This window comes from Periplaneta americana, chromosome 9, assembly GCF_040183065.1.
Source record: "Periplaneta americana isolate PAMFEO1 chromosome 9, P.americana_PAMFEO1_priV1, whole genome shotgun sequence".
In the NCBI taxonomy this organism is placed as follows: Eukaryota; Metazoa; Arthropoda; class Insecta; order Blattodea; family Blattidae; genus Periplaneta; species Periplaneta americana.
The window spans coordinates 94,307,590-94,326,893 of NC_091125.1; the positions used below are offsets into that span (position 1 = coordinate 94,307,590).

Below are 19,304 nucleotides of genomic sequence, written 5' to 3' on the forward strand. Positions count from 1 at the left end.
AGTAGCTCAATTATGATGCCATAACTACTGTCATGTCTTTGTGAGGTCAATAGACTGTTAATCCTATTCTGATGTATTATTTCCCTTTAAAAGTTCATAAATCTATCCTTGAATACAAATATTTCTCCAGACAGCTTACCCTTTTCTAAAATAAAATGAAAACTTACACTTTGCAGTACGAAAGCCAGTTCACCTTCATAGGACCTGGAAGTGTTAAATCAGATATAGGTATTACTTTCGAAAGAAACCATATATTGTGGCACATTAAAACAAAGCGCCAAGTTTTAAGGAAACACGTTTTGTCACTTCAACTTGGTACTTTACCCCTCTCAAAAGTTATACCAGGAAAAATTCGATCCGACGCTAACCTCAGCTAAATGCTGGGTATTTGACCACCCAAATGACAATGTAAATAGCTATCTCCAATGGGTTGGATATGCTGCAGGAATTGACCCCTTTCTACCAACCTCCTGCACGAAAAATTATTTCAGACAGACTATTTGATTATGTGTACGAAGGAAATACATGAAGAATACAGGGAAAAAATAATGAAAATCGCTATTCTCTTAAGGGTGATGCCATCACCTAATTCAGTATATTACTGCAAAATGTATTGCTGTTTCTAATGAAAAAGTAGGAAAGTATGTCTGTATTCGTCGTCACAATTATTCTTTATCAGCTCTGATAAGAAAAACACATAAATGTTGCAGTAATATACTAATTAGACGATGAAATCACCCTTAAGAGAATTATGACGTTGATTGTTTTTCCCCTATACTCTTCATATACAAACACATATTAATCGTAACTCCGTTTTACTCATTGATGGATGGAAGAATGAATCCAATAATACAAATACGTAATGTTACCACAAGGATAAGTAATGTTAACATAAGTAGTGCAAAACCAAGAAGTGCCATCTTAGAGGATTTCAATCTTTGAGACGAGTCAGAAGAGAAATAAAATTATGAGAAATTGTAAAGGAGGCAACTGAAATAGCAATGACATAGTGTAACACAAATATCTACTGTACCATGTCTATAAAGCCAGCAACATGGTAAAAATGAGGGTTAGCATCTAACCAGTGACATGCAGAGGGTTTGAACCCCCCATTGATCGGTGAACATGACTAGCCGCCCCTGGAGCGGACTACGGTCGAGATGGGACCAGTACCATGAAACGGCGTAGGCTCTGGATTAGGACGGGGATCGTCTGTACAGCCACAGGGAGCATTTTGCAATAATTGCAACTTATTTTTTTCTCTATTACAGTGTTCAATATATGAAACTATTACAGTATACAATATATATGACAAAAAAGGTGTAATATTTTGAATTAAAATAAAAGTTTAATATTTTGAATTATTTGAATGTTTTTCTGTAAGTTTGTTTTTTTTTTTCCTCACAAAATTCAGTTTTTTCAGCTTCTATTACACATAGGACTTTCAAATTTTCATAGCACGTTGCCACAAGCCCTCTCCCTAATTTAACATGAGATTTTCAATAAATCTAAATTATGAAATAATTATGTACTGATATATATTGAAAATTGTAGTTAAAATTTGGACAGGAACAAAAAAAATTATATTTAATGTACTATGCACTTTTCCTTCAATTGGCTGTGTTAAATCAGGTCAGTATATATAACAATAACGTATAAAAAATCAAGTGCCTACTACAAGCAGTTTCTGAGAAAAACTGCATGAAAAATAATGATTTTAACATAGCCGAGATAGGACGTTCCGGAGCCCCTTAAGAGAATTATGACGTTGATTGTTTTTCTCCTAAACTCTTCATATACAAACACATATTAATCCTAACTCAGTTTTACTCATTGATGGATGGAAGAATGAATCCAATAACACAAATACGTAATGTTATCACAAGGATAAGTAATGTTAATGTAAGTAGTGCAAAACCAAGAAGTGCCATCTTAGAGGCTTTCAATCTTTGAGACAAGTCACAAGTAGAAATAAAATTATGAGAAATTGTAAAGGAGGCAACTGAAATAGCAATGACATAGTATAACACAAATATCTACTGTACCATGTCTATAAAGCCAGCAACATGGTAAAAATGAGCAAGAATCATAAATTATGGCATTCTGCCTGTAACTCTCAGACTTTAAATCTGCTACCAACAAACGTATCATCAAAAATAAATCAAGTCCTGGAAGTATTTAAAAATCCGGATCAGTAGCACCAACTTTCGTCTAATGGTCGTTCCACAGCTTGTCTGCTGGTGTTCTCAACGAGATGTCTCTGCAATGTGTAAAGTGTCAGCTAATTATGAATTCGCAAAAATTCCAACATCAGAGAAATGTCTCTTATTTGAAGAAAATTTTCTTTCTGAAGTAAAAGAAGCAAACGCCCTCTAATATCACGTGAGCCAGCTCATCAATACTTGTCAGAGGTCAGAAAGCAGTGTCGCTGAAGCAGTAGAACTATGGATGAAAGTGCAGTTATCAGAGAGTCGTGATGACAAGCTTTATTTCTTGAGAAGAGGAAAAAAAAAAACAATATATATGTATAGCATGCCAGCAAATGTTCTTCATTCTAGAGGCGGGGTGTGACAATGTTTTGCCGTCGGAGCTTCGGAAAAATTGCTGTGATAGATAATAGCGATTTTATCACAGTGTTATTTTAGTATTCAAATGATTCTTGGCGATTGTGAATGTCATTCACAGAGTCATTCATAAAGATGATGGCAGGCAACACATGCCACAATCCAACGGTGATGTCATCATCAGTCGTAATAGGTTTGCTTGCTACTGCAAGTCCCAGCTTGTCTGGGTTCTTCAAGTCTTCAATTCGTGACCATTTTACAAAATTAAGGAATACATATACTGTAAATGTTCTTTGCAAGGGGAATGTAGGTATATCGGAACAAACCCGTAATAGATCCGAACATTACAATCATAAGACATAGTACAACCCATAATGTACAGATCACAAATGTTAGTTTTGAGATTCAAACCAATACTTCTGATGACCAGTGTTGTGCTCAGTCTTCTGTTTCACATATTCCATACAATTCGATTATTTGAAATTTTATAGAAATCTTTTATGAGTGTTAAATTCTTCTAAATTAATCGTCTTTAGCACTATGGACTATATAAATTAGCAATATATTATATAATTAATATCTGCTATATCTCCCAAGAATGTTTACGAAGATGAGTCATTCGTGGAAGAATATAGCCGATACCGAGTGCTTACAGCTTCAGTATCAGAGAGTTGTCTTCTTTAACCTTTAGAGTGGGACAATCCCCAGTACACGACATTGAATTAGCGGAATTCTTGCCTTCCATAGTTTTTGTCATCTTTTTATAGAAAAATTATCCAAATTCTATTTTCTGCCATTAGAATTAGCTGCGAAACAATAATAATTAAGCATCCCGTTCTTAGTAAAGATGATCACAGTTATAGCATCTCTGGATTTGAATATAACGATCTGTGAAAGCGTTCCAACAGCGTCCAGTCCAGTTTCAATCCCATAGCAGATGCTCAACTAGCGCATGCGCATAAGATGGTACAGGAACCGTACATGAATTTATCTATGAACCGCTTGTTGGAACGAATCTAATTTATCATAATTAGATCAAAGATATGTTATCCTACGACCTACAAGTTAATCTTCTTCCGACTTGCAGTTGTCTGGATTCTGCAGCGGTCATACACGTAATCAGTCGCCGTACCTATGAATCACGCATTGATCTGAAGGCGATTTCTCGGAGCTGTGATTTTGGAACTATAACACAGTCGGAACCAGTGACAAACCTATCACAGCGACAAAATCATAGGTTTTCAAATAATGCTCCATCACTATTTCACCCACAATATCAAGGAGGGAATTTTAATACACATCATGACCAAATTATATATTAATATTGGATACTTTGGATCTTACCAGCTGTCAGCAGTAGGTATGTGACAAAGCGGAAATATTTGAAGAGTCCATTGCAAGAATGATGGTTGTCATTTGGAATACATTTTTCAGGAAAATAAATTGAAAGTTTGGAATGTTTAGAGCTCAAAGCTTAACTGTGATTTTCCGATCATTACTGGACAATGACTATCTGTGTTAATGCCATATAACTCTCTATGTACATTCTATATGTCTTAAGCTATGTATTGACAATCTTGGTTCATTTTTGACAAGAAAGTGACATCCATCATTCTTGCAGTGGACTCTTCATTTGGTAAGCTTTCATCTCCAAATACTTTTTTGTCTTCTTTTGTTTTTTTCAATGAGACGCCATAAAAAATCCAGTAGACTGGCTAATAAATTACTGAACAATCAAAATTGCTCTTTTTTCCATACCGGTAACAAAAATTTTCCCTTTTATTTGAAAAATAATAAAAAGGCTAATGCATGTTTATTTATTATTTTCTATATTGTAGGCCCGAAGGCCAGTTCTGGCTCACAGAGAATCTCTCCATCTGGTTCTAGGACGACCAACATCTCTATGACCTTCTGGCTTATAATGTAGAATATTTATACTTGTTCTATTAGGGTCCATTCGCATCATGTGATCATACCAGCTGTTTTTATTTAAAATATTTTTTTTTTCATTTAGGTTAAAATATTTAGCCTATTTCTAATTTCATTATTGTTCACTTGATCAAGCAAAGTAAGACGAGCAACTCTTCTTAAAAACTTAATTTTACTTATTATTACGATGTACCGAAGTACATATGATATTTCCATGCAGAAATTCTCCGTCATCATATCATGACGGATAAGTGGAGTTGAGAAAAATTCTCTCCAGCACCGGGATTTGAACCCGGGTCTTCAGCTCTACGTGCTGACGCTCTATCCACTGAGCCACACCGGATTCCCATTCCGATGCCGGATTGAATCCTCTCAGTTTAAGCTCCACCACCTCTTAGGTTCCCTCTAGTGGCCAACCCTCATGCACTGCGTCACAGATGTGACAGTGGCACAATGTCCAACAGCCGGTGTGGCTGTGGGGAAAACCAGCGACTGTAAGAAACATTAAAACTAATTGCGAAAAATGTCATCTTGTATTATTATTATTAGTAAGAAACATTACGAACTCATTGTAACAAATTTCACTTTGTATTAAAATAGCCAATACTTGTAACAAATAAATAATTATCAATTAAAAACGGTGTGAGCTAAAATAAATTGTGACCAAAAAATTAATTTAGCAAAAATAATGAGAACGAAACGTATAGTGAGCATAGTTTCAGTGACAAAAAGTGGCATGGACAAAAAAAAGATGATCATAAATATTGGGTGGCCAAAAATATTGGTTACCCCAATGATTATTACCCAATTTTCTGGGGATCTTTTGTCCACCATATATGTTGAAGTTCTGAACTGAACTCTTGATTATCAGGCTAGTGTATCTGCCGCCTGAGATAGGCCGTTGACTTCATTCTGTGCTCAATAGCTCTCACATCCCATATCTTGCAACGCAACCTACGTATATGGAAAATACGAGTATACAGTCATGAACACAATGTGTTCACAAAATCTACATAATATATTAAACAGTACAGGGTAGCCAAGGAACGAGCCGCATCGTAAGCATAATGCATGCATAGTGCGCGAGTCATTCTCAATTAGCTATGACTTCCACTCTCCCGCATCAACAAGATATTGTGCGGGATTTAGAGTGATCTCATAACGGAAAAATGATATTATGTTTTCGTCCCATCAAACACATTTCAGTCGATGTACGTAGACATGACTCCTGTGAACAATGTGGAAACTCTCCGTCTGCGAATTGAGCAACACCGTCGGACAATACATGCTACGCAAGAAATTTGGGAGCAGGTCCGGATGTCAATACGCGAACTGCGGCCTGTATTCAGGCAGGAGGTGAACATTTTGAACAGTTCCTGTAAACAAATGTACACAGACTGAAACATTTATCATGCAAATCTGGATTTCAGGTAAAGGCTCCCTGTGAAGCAGGCTTGAATAATTTTTCCCTTGAAATTATTTAAACATTAATCAACCAATACCTAAGTTTTGTAGTGCACAATGATCCTCCTTGCAGAGTCTTGCAGATTGGCCCTCAGCGCAGCACTGTCAATCCTAATGCATAAGCAGCCCAGACCACCCAAGACCAACACTGCTTGGCGCGGCCGCTTCCTAGCCCGTTGCGGTGGGCTTCGCAGCCCAGCTTAGCCCACCGCACTGCTCAGCACTCGTCTCAGCACTGCAGTGACGTCATCCCACCAGTTGATTGCATTCTACTGTTTTCCTGCTTGCGCGCTAGTTGTGCTTTCGCTTGATGTGAGGCATGAGCACACCGGACACAGTACAAAATTAAAATATTTTCTACTCGAACACAGATTTGAAAACTGTCCCTATGTTACTTTTTAAAATTTTCATCCGACTCTGTATTTTTTAACTTTCTAGCAGCGATTTTCTCCTTCACTACTTTTTCTCTAAAGAGATTGTATTTTAGAATGTATGTTTTAACGGTCGGTGTCTGTGATAAAGTTTTTCCGGGCTGCTATTACACTATCAATTTTTTTTTATTTTTTTTTATTTTAGTGGGTTATTTTACGACGCTTTATCAACAGCTTAGGTTATTTAGCGTCTGAATGAGATGAAGGTGATAATGCTGGTGAAATGAGTCAGGGGTCCAACACCAAAAGTTACCCAGCATTTGCTCATATTGGGTTGAGGGAAAACCCCGGAAAAAACCTCAACTAGGTAGAATGCCCCGACCGGGAATCGAACCCGGGCCACCTGGTTTCGCGCCTTGACGCGCTAACCGTTACTCCACAGGTGTGCACACTATCAAAATTTTTTGGCAAAGATCTTTTTATAAAATATATATAATACAATATATGACAATGTAATGGGTTTTATTTTATAAAAGTTCCTTTGATAAAAGATCTTTTATTAAATGTGAGTGCAGCTTGTTATCTTTGATAAAATATTTCTATACCGTGAAACAAATATGGCGGCACGCAAATATAACTGGACTGTTGCTACCACAAGAATTCTGGCATCGGATTATGTAGCAAATGAAATGTAAGTAAATAATTTTTATAACATAATATTAATATTATATGGGTAAATCCAGAAAGCATATAGGGTGTTAGTTGGAGGCCGGAGGGAAAAAGATCTTTGGGGAGGCCGAGACGTAGATGGGAGGATAATATTAAAATGGATTTGAGGAAAGTGGGATATGATGATAGAGATTGGATTAATCTTGCACAGGATAGGGACCGATGGCGGGTTATGTAGGGCGGCAATGAACCTGCGGGTTCGTTAAAAGCCATTTGTAAGTAAATAATATTTTATAATAATTTGTATAACTTTTCAAGTCCTCTCATTGTAGCTCTTTCAATAAATTTTGATGTATACCTCTCTTGTCACGCCTTGCAATCCATGGTTTAACCCCTGACCAGATATTTATTCATGGTGTTATAAACTTAACGCGTAAATAACAGTATAAACAAGTCGTAAACTTAACGCGTAAATATTAGTAGTATCAACAAATCCACGGAACGCGTGTTCATTGTTGTGGAACAAGTGTTAGGAGAGATTTGTTCCTAATTTTAGGTCATGTTTGATAAAATCTTTTGAAAAGATTATATGTAGTGTAATATACCCCAAATCCTATCTTTTATCAAAGATCTTTGATGTAATATTTTATCATAATATTCTTTGTCAAAGAGCTTTGAAAGTGTAATAGCAGCCTCACAGAGACTGTATTTTCTTTGCGATGCACTATTATTTGGACTCATCTTGAAAAACAGAAATCAAATGTTTGAAACAGTAGCTGATCGTTGATTGAACCGTACAGACAAGCACAAACACGCGCCAACTCAATTCGTAAGTAACTGATAGAAGCGGAAGCTTGGGCTCATGCTTTGATACAAACAAGTTCACCGCACTAAACCGCTCCACAAGCAGTCCGCCGCGACCCGTGCGGTGGTGCAGGGTGACGGCACGGGCTAAATCGGTTGGCAAGCCCGTGGACTTGGACCAACCTCCACGACTCTGCCTCCTTGTAATCCCTATAACGCGGCAACCAGGGATTTCCGGACCCATGTTCATATAAACTTTTTTCTGCAAATCTAGCCTTTCAGGTAAAGCTCCCTGTAAAGCAGATTTGAATAATTTCAAAGGGAAAAATTGTTACGGGGCCGGGTACCGATCCCGGGACCTCTGGTTGAACGTACCAGCGTTTTTACCAACTGAGCTATCCGGGAACTCCACCCGACACCGTCTCAACTTTTCCCTTTTATATCCACACAACTCGCGTGGGCTGACGGAACGCCAGAGACCCACGTCGAGTGCACACAATCTCTGTGTGACTTGGAATGGTGGTTTTCTGTTAACGTACACAGTGACGTATATATTATCCAAATCTAGTCTTTCAGGTAAAGCTCCCTGTAGAGCAGATTTGAATAATTTCAAGGGAAAAATTGTTCCGGGGCCGGGTATCGATCCCGGGACCTCTGGTTGAACGTAGCAGCGCTCTTACCAACTGAGCTACCCGGGAACTCCACCCGACACCGACTTAACTTTTCCCTTTATATCCACACAACTCGCGTGGGCTGACGAAACGCCAGAGACCTACATCGAGTGCACACAATCTCTGTGTGACTTGGAATTGTGGTTTTCCTTTAACGTACACAGTGACGTATATATTATGCAAATCTAGTCTTTCAGGTAAAGCTCTCTGTAAAGCAGATTTGAAAAATTTCAAGGGAAAAATTGTTCCGGAGCCGGGTATCGATCCCGGGACCTCTGGTTGAACGTACCAGCACTCTTACCAACTGAGCTGTGTACGTTAACAGAAAACCACAATTCCAAGTCACACAGAGATTGTTTGCACTCGATGTGGGTCTCTGGCGTTTCGTCAGCCCACGCGAGTTGTGTGGATATAAAAGGGAAAAGTTGGGACGGTGTCGGGTGGAGTTCCCGGGTAGCTCAGTTGGTAAGAGCGCTGGTACGTTCAACCAGAGGTCCCGGGATCGATACCCGGCCCCGTAACAATTTTTCCCTTGAAATTATTCAAATCTGCTTTACAGGGAGCTTTACCTGAAAGACTAGATTTGCATACTATATACTCGTATACGTCACTGTGTACGTTAACGGAAAACCACAATTTCAAATCACACAGAGATTGTGTGCACGCGATGTAGGTCTCTGGCGTTTCGTCAGCCCACGCGAGTCGTGTGGATATAAAAGGAAAAAGTTCAGACGGTGTCGGGTGGAATTCCCGGGTAGCTCAGGTGGTAAGAGCGCTAGTCCGTTCAACCAGAGGTCCTGGGTTCGATACCCGGCCCCGGAACAATTTTTCCCTTGAAATTATTCAAATCTGCGTTACAGCGAGCTTTACCTGAAAGACTAGATTTGCATAATATATATACGTCACTGTGTACGTTAACAGAAATCCACAATTCCAAGTCATACAGAGATTGTGTGCACTCGATGTGGGTCTCTGGCGTTTCGTCAGCCCACGCGAGTCGTGTGGATATAAAAGGAAAAAGTTGAGACGGTGTCGGGTGGAGTTCCCGGGTAGCTCAGTTGGTAAGAGCGCTGGTACGTTCAACCAGAGGTCCCGGGATCGATACCCGGCCCCGGAACAATTTTTCCCTTGAAATTATTCAAATCTGCTCTAGAGGGAGCTTTACCTGAAAGACTATATTTGCATAATATATAGCTACGTCACTGTGTACATTAACAGAAAACCATAATTCCAAGTCACACAGGGATTATGTGCACTCGATGTGGATCTCTGGCATTTCGTCAGCCCACGCGAGTTGTGTGGATATAAAAGGGAAAAGTTCAGACGGTGTCGGGTGGAGTCCCCGGGTAGCTCAGTTGGTAAGAGCGCTAGTGTGTTCAACCAGAGGTCTTGGGATCGATACCCGGCCCCGGAACAATTTTTCCCTTGAAATAATTCAAGTTTTTTTCTTCTCTACATATGAGGAATCCGTACCGAAAACTTTGCCCACTATTTTCGTTACACCTTGTATATACGAGGCGCATCCAGAAAGTAAGTTTTCCTTTAAAAAAAAAAAAAAAAAAAAAAAAAAGAACACACTTTCAGGAAAACATTTATTGGCAACAGGTACAGCAATGTTTCAGCTATTTTTCAACATAGCCACCATCAGAATTGGGACACTTGTCGTATCGTGAGATCAACTTTTGTATCCCTCTGTCGTAGAACTCTGCCGCCTGTGAATGGAACCAGCGTGTGACAGACGTCTTCAGCTCTTCGTCGTTGCCAAAACGCTCACCGGAGGACAAGAATTTCTTGAGGTGCAAGAAAACGTGAAACTCGCTGAGAGCAAGATCAGGACTGTAAGGTGGATGATCAAACAACTCCCAGCCAAATTCCGTCAAAACAGCTGCTGTGCGCCGAGCCGTATGTGGACGAGCATTATCATGGAGGAGCACAACACCTGCAGTAAGCATTCCACGCCTCTTGTTTTGAATGGCACGTCGCAATTTTCGCAGTGTTTCACAGTAACGGTCAGCGTTCACTGTTTCACCTCTTGGAAAGAAGTCAATAAACAGAAAGCCCTTCCTGTCCCAGAACACCGTGCACATCACTTTCCGTACCGACAGCGTCTGTTTGAATTTCTTCCTGACCGGAGGGAGATCCACTATGCCGCCAATGCATTGACTGCTGCTTGGTTTCCGGGGTGAAGTGCGAAATCCAAGTCTCGTCGCCCGTGACGATCCTGTTGAGGAACTCGTCGCCGTCATCGTAATACCGTTGCAGAAATGTCAGTGCTGCTCCTAAACGTTGCATTTTGTGTTCGGGTGTCAGGTTTTTCGGCACCCACACTTTTTTGAACAGCAGGTGCTTAGTGACAATCTCATGCAACAAGGATCGCGATATCTGCGGAAAATGGCTGCTCAGCTCCGTAATCGTGAAGCGACGGTTCTCCATGATGCACTGCCGCACTAGCTCAACACGATCATCATTGATGAGGGACGGTCGCTCACTGCGCTCTACATCATGGACACTTTGACGACCTTCGGAAAACTGCCTACACCAGCGACGCACCATCTGCTTACTCATGATGTTCGGCCCATAGACCTGACAGAGCTGCCGATGAATTTCAATTGGCGCAATGCTTTGTGCATTAAACAACTTTATCACCGACCGAACCTCGCAGGCGTCGGGAGAAGGAATAAGAGCTTCCATTTCGGACCACTGCTACCACGCTACTGGCACCAGGCGGGACCTGTCCTGCTGGCATATGATTGATACGTCATAGATCTGTTACGCATGCGCAATTGACACGCCTAATTACATTTACTTTCAAGGGGAAAAATCGGGAACTTACTTTCTGGATGCGCATCGTAATAGAGTTTTCACTTTTCACAGACCATAGAAGTCTGATTCTTTTCTGTAGCAAACTGAACACACAAGCTTAATCTACAAACTCAGTAAAGAAACTGCCTTAACTGCAACAAAACAGCAGACTGGCCCCTATTATAATCACTAGACTTCGTTGAATTGCCACGAGAATCGCAAGGTTTACTGCGCACGCGGTATAGACTGCATGAGAAGGGGACGTGCAAAGGATGAAGTATGCCTCTAATGTAAACACTGAGCCGTATACTGCGGTTACAATACAACCTGTATCCTGCATTCAAGAAATACAATGAATGACCATTGAAGTAGGAAATGTCTAAACATGTAAATACACAATTATTTATAGTGAGATATATTAACTCTTAAATGTAAGATACTCACATCATCCTTGAATATGTGCATTGCAGTGAAGAGTTACGTAGGCCTACATTTTGAGCTACTGCAAAGTGAACCTCCTCCGATGGTCACTCAAGCAGTTTTTATATTGGGAAAATGTACGTTCAACATCACACGATGTAATAGGTGCATATTTGAAGAACGGAAAGTCACTACTTTTTATTACACCAACTTCAGACTTCTTGTCGTGACCTGATAGTACATCATTTATAATACGAAGTTGTGAATAGGCAGAATTTTTAGCAATAACGTTTCTCAACTTACATTTAACTTTTTCTGAAATTAGTGAAATGTTATTTTGGATAACGGTTTCTGATACGTTATCCACTATATTAAGGGCTTCTGAGAGTTGTAGTTTAGACGATTCTAATAGGATTATGCTTTTGGACACGATTTTAAAATTATTATAATCAATGTACAGAATAGTATCTTCGAAAAAAAATGTTATGTTTTGTTTAACGACGCTCGCAACTGCAGAGGTTATATCAGCGTCGCCGGATGTGCCGGAATTTTATCACGCAGGAGTTCTTTTACATGCCAGTAAATCTACTGACATGAGCCGATTCTGAAATATTATATTACGGCATGTTTGATTGAATTCTTATCTGCACTGAACAAATGTTAAGATGTTAAGCCTTGACTATTCCAACTACAGTAATGCAAAAACAAGTGCTTACATAGGTATACATTAGTTGTAGCTGCTTCATCTATTTGGACCGGTCACAACTCGTAACATCAACTGCTTATACTACGAGACCGGGCGGTCGCTCACCTCCTCTATACTACCGTACATCGGCAACTTGATAGCATGCTGCGTGTGGCAATTCAACGAAGTCTAATAATCACTAATCGGGTTACAAAATTTTAGATTAAAGAATAAGATAGTTACCCTCTCACTTGCACACAGTGTAGCCATGGCTAAGGGACGATGAGGGCGAATCCCAGAAAAGTATATATTTCATGTGCTAGGAAGACGAGCTGATAACAAAGTGGAAGTTTTCTTGGAAAACCATAAAACTTAATAAGGGTTTCGCATTGTGTTTCAACTTTCAATAGGGGTACACAGGTCACTGTCCTCATATCTACATCTCTTTCTGAAGTGTTTATGCAAAGATTTGCTGTAACGGTAGGCTACTATTGTGCTTTGAAGTAAGCATTTTCTGAGAGACAAATGTTGTCGGAATTTTTAGTCTGAGTTTGCATTAACAAAATAATAATTAATATCAATTACAACCGATTAATTTTAATCGACTCAATTATTCGATTAAATATTTTTATCGATTAATCTTACAACAGAAAGTGATCGATTAATCGGTTAGATTAATCGATGAAATCCCACAACACTACTATAAATTAGCAATATTGTTCGAACTATTCCCGACTCTACAAATCTCCACAAAATGATATTATGCATTGTTTATGTGAACATACTGTGTATCGTCTGTAGCGAACGGGAGCGGGGCAAGGCGCGCTTGTGACATCTATACTCCTCTCTGTATTCAATTGAAATCTACTGCTTTGGTACGAACTTTCTACCTTGGTTAATACTACAGCCTAGGCAGCTGTTGAGTATACAAGTTCTGCAATTTAGAAAGTAATTGCGAACTTAGTTCCTTAATTTTGTACATTTAATGCCTCTTCAGACGGAGCTCCTTAATTTAACAAGACAGTTTCATGGTTAAAAGAATAAGGAAGCGAAATTTACTTACCGGTTCCTCGAAGAGCTCTTTTATTCTGGTCTCCTTATCTTTGCCCTTCTTACTTCTAACAAGCAAGTAAATAGAGTTGATATTTGGACACGATCGAAGCAGCTTTTCCACGAGTACTTTACCCATAAAGCCAGTGCCCCCTGTTATGAAGATATTTGTACCTCTGTAGAACTCCTGGATCACGGAGCCTCTATTTTCTTCCATCTCCATGATTAAAATGTCGCCTCATGGTCAAGTACAACTAGTTTTGGTAAAATCAATCTATGGAAAAGAGGCAATAGCTCAAATAGACACTACTAAAACTACTACTGAACTTCTGCTGTTCAAATTAACAATGTTCTCATTTTAATTGAACGACACACATAAGACATACGTAATTTCAAGCCAACGCAAATGTTTTCTTTATCGAAACATTTATTAAGACAAAATATACTTTCTCACTGCACCTCAACGTATTTCATACCAAAAGAAACTCTAAAATATAAATAGAATGCAGGAATAACCCTTGTAATATAAAGCAACATAGGAACAATACTTGGCAAAGTGCAATCATTATGGAAGTACGTACAATTTTGAAATAGCATTGATCTTATGCCCATTTTCCTTAAACGTCGTAGAAAGCTTACATATTTTGTTTGTCAAGATTTGCATTCCAGTCTGTGACCCTCGCTAACCAATTAGGAGAATGAGAATCAACTGCAGCAAAACTGGTTTCGCTTCGTAATAAACCGCTAAAAAAAAAACTTGAATTTAAGTTACTAAGAGTTAAAAATAAGACGGCATGGATTCGTTGAACGTTTTAAGTGGTTGGTGGTTGTGTAATTGTATGGGTTTGGATATTTGTAGATTGTAATGTGTATGAAATAAAGATAATTATGAATGCTGAATTATTAAGAGTTATATCATTTGTACCTATTATGCTAAGTTGCGTATTTTTAGTGGGTTATTTTACGACGCTTTATCAACATCAAGTTGCGTATTACATTGGCCCGCTGCCGCTAAGGAGCAATGCTGTGTTGGAAGGTTGCATCGGAGCGCTTCCGCTAAGGAGCAAGATGCGCGTAGTGTTTTATAGAAATGGTAACAGCAATACAATATTTTTCCAAATGACTGCCCAATTATACGATCTAAGTTAAAAATTTTCGTAATTGTTTACCTTGCGGTACCAGGGGTTTACCGTATTTCACACATTACTGGTAGTGTCTCCTCGTGGGGATCGTATTGCATTGAGTGTTACCCTCTGCCGGCGTGTATTTTCATAATATTGCAAGTTAACGGTAAGACAAGAAGGAAATCTGATCGACAGACAAACGAAAGTACAGCGTTATCCTCATCCCGCATACTCTACAGAAATCGTCGAAAGAATAGAAAACAGTAATCATTAGACCTTAGATATTATAGGATAACTGTCTATTTTGTTTCTTAAGCATTAATTAAAAATTTTTTAAATATGTGCATGTTACATGGAAAATCATGAAAATTTATAAAGGTATGGACAGCCTAGTACCCTAAAATAGTCATTTGGAGCTTTAGTACCTAAAATGCTTATTTCCACATAATTTTTCTTTTTTTTTTTTTTAATTTTCAGTTTAAAAATGTTTATCAGTAATAATAATAGAAGTTCACATCTGTGGAGTAACGGTCAGCGCGTCTGACGCGAAACCAGGTGGCCCGAGTTCGAATCCCGGTCGGGGCAAGTTACCTGGTTGAGGTTTTTTCCGGGGTTTTCCCCTCAACCCAATACGAGCAACTACTGTGTAACTTTCGGTGCTGGACCCCGGACACATTTCACCGGCATTATCACCTTCATATCAATCAGACGCTAAATAACCTAGATGTTGATACAGCGTCGTAAAATAACCCAATAAAATAAATAATAATGATAATAATAATAATAATAATAATAATAATAATAATAATAATAATAACAGAAGACACCAACTCAACAATGCACATTTCTTCATGTTTGTGCTGTCTACACTGTTCATATGGTATCAAATTAATAACAATCATTAATTTATACCGTAGATCAGATAAACAGGAGGCAATTTACGTCATTTCACCTAGGGAGGCAATTTACCGTATCCAGTTTACTCAGGGACCTACTATATAAATTAGTCGAATGTCATAAAATTCTTTATATTTCACAAACTTAGTGTGGCAAAGACCACCTATATGAAATAATTATGTTACAGGGACGTTAAGCTTGGCGGTCCCCATGGTGCTATTCGACAGAAGTAGACTACGTGCCAGCACCGGGTTTCCCCTTCTCTCTTTATCGTCATCCTCACCCATTACCTATACTACACTTACACATATACTCACCCTAATACACGACATAACTCTCCACACATACACATCATGCATAGTGTGGCCCGCCGAAGTGGTGTACAATAGGGTGGAGTGAAAATATGAAGTTTATGGAATTAAAATGTCATGTCAGGGAAAAGTTGTGGTTTGATATCATAAAGAACAGTGCAAAATATTTTTTCTCTAGCTTAATATTTAGAGGTGCCCCAAGAGCATCATATTTTGAAATTTTCACAAAATTTGGAGGTTCAGATGTTTTAGTGAGAGAACATTCTCCAGCGGTTTAATCTGAACAGGATACCAGGAAAATACTTAAAAAATACATGTCAAAAGACTCTGTATATTTTTGATCTTCTGTTATTTCATCTTGAAGTGTCACAGAAGCCTCAATTTATAAGAAAATTGGACATAATCACAAAACTCTTAGATATGATACAATTAATATAATTAATGAAAATTCATTTTTCTTATATTGCAGGGTATTTAAATCAGAACAATAGCTTTGCCCTGTATTCGGAATGCCGGAGGGGCTGAATCCATCACAATTACCTACCTATCATTATCATGACGTAATGAAATATTATCTATGGTCAAAAATGAATTAAAACCTGACTTCAAATCAAAATAACCTACTGTTGGAGAGATTTCAGAAAGAGTTGTTATCAAAAGTAAGGAAATCTGGGTAAAGGCATCTATTCCGACAGTCAGTCATACAAGAATAGTACAGCTGGTTCGTGCTTACCATGATGCATGCAGAAAAATATTGTATACTGCGACCCCAATTTAGAGTCTGCCAAATAAAGTTTAAATATGTGATCTTAAAGCCATTGACTAGCTATATAATGAAAAACAAAATAATAAAACAAATATAGAGAAAGGCAAAAAAAATTATTTTAAGAAACTTCAAAGCAACTCAAAAATTAAATATAGAAACTCCATATTTTTCACATTCCTAAGTTAAGTGAAAAGACAGATTTTTGCAAGAAAAAAGATAAAAAAAACAATTTCATGTATATATTCACTCCACCCTAGTGTAAAACTTGAAAATGGGTCACAGTCCTGCCATCTATCCGCAATATACGGAATTCGAATCACGCAAGTGAAGTGGGTAGGCATTGGATATACATATATATTTTAAATTATAAGCAGCTGTTTGAAAACTTCCCAATTTATCAAATAACCAGTAGCACTACAATGAACATAAAACTGTGAGGACTCATACATTCTGTTTTCTTCATTCCCCTCAGTGTTTTAAATTGAGATAGAGATGTTTAGAGAAAAATCATCCAAGAATAAGCTCATACGACAGTCGCTTCTGGAATTCCCAGGAATTACTTATGAAGGGGAAATCTTTCTTCTTCCAGCACTGCAACAAACAGCTATGTACCTCCATACTAAATTGCATAAATAAATGGCTTAAAACACAGTTACTGTATGTCCATTTCTGGTTAAAATTCAGACATGGTGATATGATGATAGTATGAGGCTAAATCTTTATTTTGCATAAATATTGTATTGTATTATACGGAACGTTATTAATATAACTATTATAATTTATTTATGTAAGATGTATGCGACAGGAACCATTTCTTTCAACGTTTCCCGAAAGTTAGGAAAAGTGGACATAGGCTACAATATTTGTACAGTAAGCTCGAAATTATCTCTAGCTAGATTCTTTAAGTTGATGCCGTCTTCTCACAATACACAGTTAATGAATACTATCTATGATTTTATCAGTTGGTAGAGCAGCTGGCTACGGACTGGAAGATCCGGGGTTCGATCTCAAGTGGTGACGGGATTTTTCTCGTTGCCAAATTTCCAGAACGGCCCCGAGGTTCACTCAGCCTCCTATAAAATTGAGTACCGGGTCTTTCCCGGGGGTAAAAGGCGGTCAGAGCCTCATTCTATTGCCGAGGTCATGGAAAGCATGGGGCTCTACTTCCATGCCCCCCAAATGCCTTCATGGCGTGTGACGGGGATACGTTTTTACTTTTATTTATGATTTTATGCGTTTTGTTTTTATTTATAAATTTAATTACTTTTACAATCATTATAAATTTAAGACGTGTGCAAAAACGATCTAACCCAATTTCTTAAATTATCTAAATCAGTGGTCGTCAGCACTCGTTGAAATGGGTAAAGGGTAAGAAGTATATCGGAATATGCACCGGCGTGCAGAAAGGAGAGGTAGAAAGCATACCCGCCAGCAGCTAAGGATGCACGCCAGTGCATCTCTTTTCCGCGGGTATGAGACGCTAGCCCGAGGGTGCACTGATGACGGCTGATTTAGATCTTTATCCTGTCACGCAGGCAGTCCGGGTTCGAATCCCGGTCAAGCATGGGATTTTTCATAGGAAAATTCCGAAGTGACACTAGTTGCGGTTAAGGTTACATTTAGGGCTTTTCTAGGTTTACCCATGTTACGTATCAAGATTATTTCGTCCGAGTTTTAATATAGTATATATAAATGTACAGTAGGTCTATTGTCTGCTTCAAAAGCTAGAGATACAGTAGCTACATACATAGAGAACCTTAGCGTAGTCAGCTTATGTGGGTTGGGAATGCGCATAGTTAAGGAACTGCAGTGACCCATCTTCAGTAATATCATCCGTGTCAATAAGAGATAGGAAGCCGCATCTGTGACTCCAGTGCTAGCCGCTGGTCTCCCACCCAGGCGTCCGTATTCGATACCCGGGCCAGGTGGTGATAGAATTTATGGTGTACAAACCAGACGTTGCAGAGCGTTTTTCTCAGGGTACTTCCGTTTTCCCCTACCATTACAAAAACACTTTCTTCCTTCCCCACATTTCGTCTGTCATCTGCAACAGTTAAAAATAAGCGGAAGTAAAGTCTTGGAAGCAGATCGGGTTTCCAAAGTTAGAAAGGACTTGGAACTCCGGGCCCTACGACTTTTCGAGTACTGGTGTAAGGAAGGGACCCAGCTATGTCAGACTGAGGCAGAATTGTCTACTTGTGGACATCGGATTCATGAATTTCAACTCGGGCCACCTGTTGGACTTGGACAATCATCGCGTATAGAATGCACAATAAGCCAAAGTGAACCTAAATCAAAGGATCCATCTCGAAAAGCAAAGCAGGGATTTGAAAAGTGGCCGTGCTGTCATCTAGCATCTTGAAATGTTGATACACTCCTTGCGGCGTGCTGGGTGACGCACAGTGGTTCATTTTCCCAATTTCTCGGCCAAAACCTCTAGAGACGTTTGAATTAATTTGAACTTAACATAGACGAAAGAAATCGGAAAAATAATATAATTAAGAATGAGAAATCGAGTAAATGCACATAAATAGCTATAGTAAATGCTTTATGGCGTGGATGATCATTTCATTGCTTCTAAGAGTATTCAAAGTTGTAGACAATTTTATCTATAGGCTATATACAGATACCTATATACATATATATATATTATATACATAATATATGTACAGTACAGTACCCCTTTCACTCGCAAGCATCAGAGTCTGCGGAGTCATCTTCATCAGGGGCCTGAGTGGACACATCTAGATGTGTAGATGCGTCTGGAGGTGACAGAA

At 38.8% G+C, this 19,304-nt stretch overlaps 1 protein-coding gene across 4 annotated transcripts in view; it reads left to right on the forward strand.

Moving 5' to 3' along the window:
• The window catches only part of LOC138706266 (uncharacterized), a 149,780-nt gene that overhangs the window by 43,752 nt on the left and 86,724 nt on the right, over positions 1–19,304 (forward strand). For 2 of the 4 annotated variants that reach the window (XR_011333939.1, XR_011333942.1), the window contains one exon: positions 10,174–14,321. The exons of the other annotated variants lie outside the window; for them this stretch is intronic. The gene's annotated coding sequence lies outside the window, so the exon portion shown is untranslated. Of the gene's footprint in view, positions 1–10,173; positions 14,322–19,304 lie in introns of those variants that run through there. 4 annotated transcript variants of the gene reach the window in all.